Raw genomic sequence first — 9,056 nt, forward strand, 5'->3', positions numbered from 1 at the left:
TAAATATATATATATATATAAATAGATAATTACTTTTCACTAACAGATTTATCAGTACTGTAATACTGTAAATTACATATTAATGATACTCTTCATTTGTTAGATACTTACTAAATTAAAAAGTGCAACCGAAAGTTTAGAATAAAACTAAATATGATAATAATCAAGAGTTGTTCATAGGATTCTGTCTCGTAATTAAAAATCTATCATTATAAAAAAAGTTAGAATCTCATTGATCACTGAAAGTTATAAGATAACTTAAACATAATTTGTAAGTAAACGGAATGTTCATAACAAAGACATAACTATCATTTTAAAAAAATATATATATATAATATAAAGCAATTTATGCTAATGGTAAAATATTCTTAACATTTAATGTCTGAACATATTAAATTCATTATAAAAATTAAAATCTTATTAAATAAGTTTATATACAATTATCGAGTAAGATGAACTTAAAACTACAATCTACAGTTACCACTAGGTTTAAAAATGCATAGCTATTATAGACCATACAAAAGAAAAAACAAACTATATATGCTAATAGTGTTCTGGTACCATTAAATACAATTGCTTAATCTATTTATGAAAATCAGCACATCATACAGCATTAACCTGAAATCAAAAACGTCAATATGAAAAATGATCCTTTATAATGTTGCAATTCATGAAAGAGTTTAAAGTGAATTAAAAAGTCATTTGGAGAGAATAATCAAATAAATTAATTAAATAATAACAATGAATAACTACATGAAATATATTTAATAGAGGAAAACAAAAAATTGGTAAAGATTTTAATAAAAAATTGTTAAAAGAAAGCATTACAACCCAAGAGCTTAATTATGAACTATAGGACATAATAAAACATATAAATATTTTAATTAAAAATCCTATTTCATTTTACATATAGCTGGAATGTCCATAATTGTTATAATATATGTGTATAAATAAAGCTAATAAGTCAAAAATTAATACTGACGTTCTGCATTAAAAAAAATGAGGTTTTGAATCAGAGAATGAATGGAGAACCATTTCCAAGTTAAGAATAAAAACTAAAAACCATGGAAAAGGTAAAAACCATTTAACAGTGGTGAAAGAGATTTTAGAGCAAAAATCGTCACTTTAACAGTACATGGACAGTTTTCTGAAACTAATATGAAAGTACAGAAAACTTAACATAACAAATCAGATGATAAACAATTCTGATCTGTTCTGTTCCGGTAGAATTGCTCAAACCCAAAACCAGGTCTGAGAAAAAATTCTTCATGAGTGTATATGTATCTGACCCCATAATTATATTACAATGGATATTAGAGAAGGCATATGACTTACTCAATCCATTAATGTAGAACCAAGCATGATAAAATAAAAGACCCATGTTACTGAAATGATCATCATTTAATCAATAAAATTCATAATAGGAATAAGATAGAATCTAAAAAGTACATTAACCACATTAACAATTAAAATATAAAAATAATTAGCAACCAAAGCTTTTGAAGTACTAAAAAAAAATACATATATTGAGTTTTTTGTGATAAACCAACTCTATTTTTAGTAGATCAAAATATTTCCTCACTTGGTGGTAGAGAAGCCAACCATTTTTTACTGAGAAATCCAGAAAATAAGCAAATATAGGTTATTATCATACTTTGGATCTTCGAACTGATTCTAGATTTGGCTATGTTCTGGTCCATTCTGTCAGTTCCACCAAAATTTTCCTTACAGTGCTTGATCATAGGCTGAAGTACAGAAATTTTCTTCTGCTCAGTGATTGAATACTTTCTGGTACTGAATAATAAAAATATGCCATCCATCTAATCCATAATTATTATAAATAGCTTCATATTCTAATTTATAAACCATGTGATGTCAATGTTATCATAATTGTAAATATATCATTTTAATAAATAAATGTAAACAAAAGAATATGGTGATTAACAGTAAAATAATTTCTAAAGCTGTTCCTCTAACCAGCCTTTGCATTTTTAACAGATTGATTACCCCAGGGCAACCTCTTGTAAACTAGCAAATAGACATATTTAGATTCAGTATATTCTTCTATCTTTTAATTGACCCTTTGATACGATTTGTTTCACACTAGTTACTGATGGTCACCTTCTCTGTCATACACCTTTAGTTCCTATTGTAAGGATCTATGGCTCATAACCATCAGACTTACATTCTCCTTTGTGACTGGAGGCTCAAACCCTGCAGAACTAAGTTTCCTTTCTGCATGACCTACGGCTCATACTCGTTGGACATGCCTGTGCCTGTAAGACTCATTCATTTCCCTAACCTGCATGAACACGCATTTTCGAGGCCTTCTGGTATTGAGTACCTCTTATAGTCAATTGGAGTCAGAACCATCCAAAACAACCACCTCAACAAAATCATCAGATGTAATAAAATAATCAGAAACTTCTCAAAATAAACTCACTAGGAGTAACAATTTCAATTAGCATAAAAACTACAGTAGTTAAATACAACAAAATACACTAGTAATAAAATTAGACAGGGTTGACAGAGAATAAAGGATTAAGATAAACTTAAATACTAAACAAATGACCTGGAGGGAGAGAGGCAGAAAACCTATAGCGATATTCCATAGTTAAAAAGAATTATTTATAAATCTTAAATAATTCTTAATTTAAACTTATAAAACAAACTATAACTTTTTACACATAAGAAACAAACATTTTCTTTTATCATCAAAATAACAATATTTTATCCATAACATTAATTTTTTTTTCTTGATATTCACTTTTAATTGTTCCAATGTCTCTGGTCTGTTCAATGTAACAGTTAACATGTTTTATTTGACAAGAGATGTAAAATATAACTACAATATTTCTACAAAACAAGAATAGAAAAAAATGTCAATAAAAAGAAAGGAAATGAAAACAAAAAAATGTATATGATTTTTTATTCTAGAGTGAGAAAAATGTTCATAGCATAATAAACTCTGAATTAAAAACAATTTATTGACAAAATTTTAGCTAAGAACCATCAATTCATGCTCTTTAAAGAAACATACTGATATCAAAAGTACAGAACCATTTGTATCTATGAAATAAACTGTTTGTTTACAACTTTCGAACAACAGTGCTAACTGTCTCTTGAAATCAGTGAAAACATGAGAAGGCAGTTCCATAACCTCAATGGCCACAAAATAAAAGTTAAACAAAAGGACTAGATACCTTCTTCGATTATATGGCACAATTAATCTTCTTCCCAGCTATTAACCATATCTGCCAATGCTTGAAATCTTCTTTTCCTTCTTTCTCCAGAGCAGCCCTTAGCCACATTTACTGAGGAATGGGACTCTTCCCACATCTGTTCTGATCTGTGAATAGGTGAAGATATGTCACCACCTAAAACAGTTTTTTGATGCATCATTATGTTAATGAAAATAAATCAACTGAAAATAATTTAAAATCAATCAAATAGGTAAAAGATGATTAATACAATGAAAAAATAGTAATAACCTACCTCCATAAAAGTTACTAAGTCTTCTGAGGCTCACTTTAGTTTTTTCACTTATTTCTGGCTTAACATTTTCACTTCTGCATACTTCAGCTAAAATCACAGTTGAAAATTGTTCTATTTACTTTATTTAAAAAAAAAAACAAAAAAAAACTTCTGTATAGTTATGAACATTAAAAAGTGCTCACAAACACATACAAATGATAAATTGCCTATATTGTTTTCATAAATAAATATATCCTCTTGAAATTGGAAAATAATATTGACAATAAATTCAATTAGATTAGTTCTACTACACATGTGTAGTACGAAATCTAGTTTTCCATTATATCCGCTTTTATCATGAACTGAATCTAGTTTTTGTCTATTTTTTTCTGGCACTGTTGTTTTCATTAATAATTAAATTCTCTAAAAATTCAAACTGTTTTATTGACATTAGAAAATAATATTGTTAATAAATTCAATAAGATTAATTCTACTACATATGTGTTTCACACCACAAACTACTTAAAGACTACAACAACCACAACAAACAACCCACACAGAATCTCCAAGCTCTGTGTGACAGTATTACCATTGTACAACATCCTTTCTTGTCTATAAAGTGCTTTAGTGCTGAAATCGTGCTCTAAGATGACACATAACATAATTTTTAAAAAACACATATTTATGAAATATTTTAACACCAAATACAATTGCCAGTGTTTCCTTCTCTATCTGAACATATTTTTTTTTCATAATTAGTTAGTTTTTGCATCCTTGATGCATAAACTATTGGATGTCCATCCTGTGTCAATGACACACCCACACCATATCCACTTGCATCTACTTGAATTTCAACTTTTTTTGACTCATCAAAGTTCATAAAATTGGTGCCTCTTGCAACTTGCACTTAATAGTATCCCACGTACTTTCTTTACATAAAATCCCATATGCTAAAAGATTCTTGCAGCGGAGCAGCTACAGTAGATAAATTTGGTGCAAATTTTTCCATGTAATTATTACAGTTTTATTATGTGGTCATACTTGGTTCTGAATCTTCTGCTTCCTCTACATCAATTTCCTCACCAGCACAATTCTTATCCTTAATGGTTTCCAAGACATTCTTCACGTTATGACTGGTTCAACTAATATTTTACTTAGAGTCAGCAGAAAAAAAACTTAATTTTAGGAAGTACTATTGTTTTCACTTAGTGCGAATATTTTCCTACGGAAAAATGCATTTACTGCAGCTATGTTGATTCAGATCATAAAGAAAACCAGTGTACATCTGCTGGTTTGTCTCTTGCAATATTTTCTCGACTATTTTGTCAAGTATGTCTACTGCTCCCTTGGTTGTGCACTTGTAGATTTTTAAAGTATGCTGTATAACTATTACAGAGCGCCCAAATTTTCATCTTATACTTGATAGGTTTGGACCGCACATATCTAAACCCTATGTAGGCATACATTTCAGTTTCATCCCAACACCCACACAGAACCTCCCAGCTCTGTGTGACAATATCACCACTGTGCAACAATCTATATCCTTAGTTTTTTTATTTTGTTTTATTTAATTCATATTGAAAAAGAAAAATTATAAAGCAAATCAGGAAATAACGATTCAACCTATGACTTCATAATAATAAGTGTTATGCAAAGTAGTTAGCCAGACATAAGATGATTCCAGCATATATTACAAGGTTAATATTGTTTAAAACCTCAAGGTTGCATACCACAAATTCTTTATAGAGTGATGGATAGACAAACTAAAATTTGCCTGCAATTATACAGCTGTAGTACCACAGAACTGAACTGAACTGGTAAGGTGTAGATAATACAGGACCAAAGTGATATGCAGATATTGCCCAAATTTTAGTAATATAAATGTTTAACAAATATATAGTAAATACACTAGATCTAAGATATCAATAAAATTAAGTATATTTATAATTTAAAATTTGCCCTTTTTCCATTATTGAACATTATATAACAATAATTTATAATTAGCTTAGCTTCAACTGTTAAAATTTTTTATAACAAGAAGAAAAAGAATCTCAAATTCCTCTATCGTTAAAATACTCCTATTAAAACATCAACAGATGGGTCATTTATTTCTAAAAACCACTATATGGATTTAAAACAAATGATTTGGATGGTTTTGGGAAGTTAACGGCTAAGATGTAAATTTATATTAATTTGTTTATATGTTGCTCACAACACCATTATACATTCCAACAAGGACAGGAAGGACTCCTATACTTAGTATTTTGCTTGTTTGTACTTATGTATCACATTAATAAAAAACATTTAACCTATAAATTTGTGAATAATTAATTAATTTATATGTCAATGAAAAATTAATGCAATGTTGATAATTTAAAGAATTTTTTACAGTAATTATTTTTAAGAGATTCATCATGTAGCATTTAAATCAAAAGTTACTGAGTGAAAAAGCATATTAAAAGGCTATTTGCTGGTTCAAAACTTCAATAAAATTTTGAAATTTTTTAAAATATTATTTTGAATTAATATGATATTCTTTTAACTACAATATTTATCCAATGAATTTAATAATTTCATATTTTTTCAATGGAACTTTAAAAACATCTGACGAACAGTTACTAATATATAATGAATCAATAATGTATGAGTGATTTGGATAGGATGACCACTTATCATCCAACTTTCAAGGGTCATTACATTGTCAATCTACTGCCATTTGCAAAAATTATGTATAAGCACTATACACTACCTTTGTCAGAATATTCAGCCCCTGCTTGCATTTTAGATCTGAATAATATCAATTGACTGAAAGCTTTCTTTAAAACAAATACCAGTAAATCACAGAGGTTGAATATTAACTCTCCTTGTTTGTAGTAACCACAAGACACAGTCCATTCCTAACCAAACGAGAACTGTCAAGTTCAAATCCTGAACGATCAGCAAAATACCCGTTGAAAACATCTGTTAATTTTAAATCTAAAAACTGGTAACCATAATGACGTGATAATCAAAATAAATATTGCTCACTGATTTCATTTTTTTATTATTAATAGTGTTTAATAATCTGGCGTATGATTGTTTAAAAGTTAAATACATATTGTATGCTTTAGTAGTGATACCTGTTGGCAAAACTGAAAACTAACAGAGATTCATAACTATTTGAATTAAATTGACTTATTGAAATACTTAGCATTCTAGGTTTTCAGTAGAAATTGTTTTAAAAAAATTAAAATATAATGTTTTATTAAGATAATATTACTACATTTATAACTAAAATGATTTCATAAATTAGGAATAATTGATGTAAACAAAACAGTTGGTACCAAAGTTGCAAAAAGAAAGGTAAATGTGATTCATGTGCTGTTTTAATCATAATCATAATAAGATTTTTGTTAACATCTCGTGTTTGCTGAATACAAGGTTTTTTTTAAAGACAGTAAAATAACTAAATAAGTTGCTACTAGGAGAAGATAATACAACTTAGTTGTATTTTCAGCTATTATTATCTTGAAAAGACTTGAACTCCGGCACAATTAAATAAGCATCACTTATTAGAGTTTTTAACACCTGACCATCTTCTCCTCAGATTAATCTATGATCAAACACAAACACATCATAAATTGCTATTCATCATTATTTGTGTTTAAGTTAAGAATTGCTTTAATATATTGAAATTGTATATCATTTTTAGGATTAAACAATTCAATGGTCTAAAGTTAGTGAATAAAAGAGCCAACTTTTTTTTTTTAAATTATCAGATGGTGATTTCTCTATATAATGTAAAGATAGTAAATCAGTTATTATCTAAACCCTTAGTTCTGCTATAATTAATGAGATTATGGAAGCTCAGTGCATTTTTCTATCTCTCAGATGTGGTAGATAAATATTCACAGCAAGGGCGTAGCCAGAATCTAAACTAGAGGGGGCATGCAATAGTCAATCAGGTTGTGACAATTCAACACAGAAAAGGAGAATGAAACCAAAATTTTAAGAATATTATATATAATTGTCGCAATGCTTTATTAGTTATTACAATTTCTATTTGCTACAAAAAAATATTTTTTATTAAATTAACAATTTTTTTTACTCCTAGGGTAGGGGCAGCTTCCCCTTCCTACTCTCCTCTGGGTATACCAATGATTTACACCTTGGGTAAACTCAGCCTTAGCTTAGACGGAAAACGTGGTGAAGCATGATCCTGATCAAACCAGGTCGTCAAGAAACAGAAATGTCTTATCGAATACTGGACCCAGGTCTCTTCATGATTTCCAGTGGCACTAGTAACGGATATGGTATATTTTGGAAAAAGCAAAGGCTTATTCTAATTAACAATTTACAATTATTATTGAAATTAGCATTACATTTTCTCTAATCATACTCATTTTGGATTTATAAGAGCTTTCATCAATAAAAATAATGAAATCCTTTAAAATTGATGTAGTTCCTTAATTACTGAACTATTTTATCAATGGGGCCAAAAATAATTTAAAATTTAAGTGAAAACTGGAAGTTAAATAAAGCAATGGTACTATTTAATATAATGAAACTTTACTTGAGTTTCTTTTCAAGAATAGTAAAAAGTTATTCAGACAAGTATGTAGTTGACTAACATGAGACAGAGTCTACTTCCTATTGTAATGGATGACAAGTAATAAAGCCCAGGAATGAAAAATTTAAATATATGACTGTACCATCATTGCTACTACCTCTTGATCACAGCTCTAGCTGCTGTTAAAACCATTACAGATTAACCAAGTATGCCTTGACTGCTGGAATATGAATCACAATAGACTTAGCCAAACTTTCACCACATATCAATTTGTAATAATTGTGTAAATACTTTCACTTAATTTTCGTATAACTATTTATTGTATTGGTTTTATAAATGTATTACTTAAATGAATAAAGATCATAATAGAACCTTGTGATCCACAAAAAAAACGGACCTCTTATATGTTGCATCTATCAATTGTGTTTTCAAACCCAGAAGTATCACTAAGGCAATTGTGGCTATCAAGTATACTCTGCCTCATGGATTCACTTTCGTAGGAGGCAGGGAGTGATAATATACTATAGTGGATGAGAATATTCTAACTCTATTTTTGAATTAATAATTGTGTTCATATTTCAATCTGCCTTCTCTCGATCTCTCCCCTTTCCTTAAATCTGCTCAGGATGTAATTGAGAACTAACACTGCTCGGCCACCTCTACCTTTTAGCCAGGATCTGTAGCAAATTCCTATAGAACTGGGAACCCTCTCCACTGTAAACGAATATCTTACGAAGAGTAGAGTCTGTTCCCATAAGGACCTAAAGGATATACATTTAGGACTTGTCATATCCTTCACAACAGTAAGCAAATACCTTATGGAGTAGAGTTCCCATCTTGTGGGATTTACAACATAGACCCCTAAAACTCATCCATCTTCTAGTCAATTCACCTCCTATTCTGTAAAACTTATAAATTCAATTATGCCTCATGTTATAAAATAGGAATATTTTTACGAATATTCTAATAACAATCCTTGTCCAGGGAGATTTCATCAAATTCAGAAACTACTATGATAAAATTATAATTTAAT

This window comes from Halyomorpha halys, unplaced genomic scaffold (assembly GCF_000696795.3).
Source record: "Halyomorpha halys isolate HHAL.00 unplaced genomic scaffold, Hhal_1.1 Scaffold878.1, whole genome shotgun sequence".
NCBI classification, from domain to species: domain Eukaryota; kingdom Metazoa; phylum Arthropoda; class Insecta; order Hemiptera; family Pentatomidae; genus Halyomorpha; species Halyomorpha halys.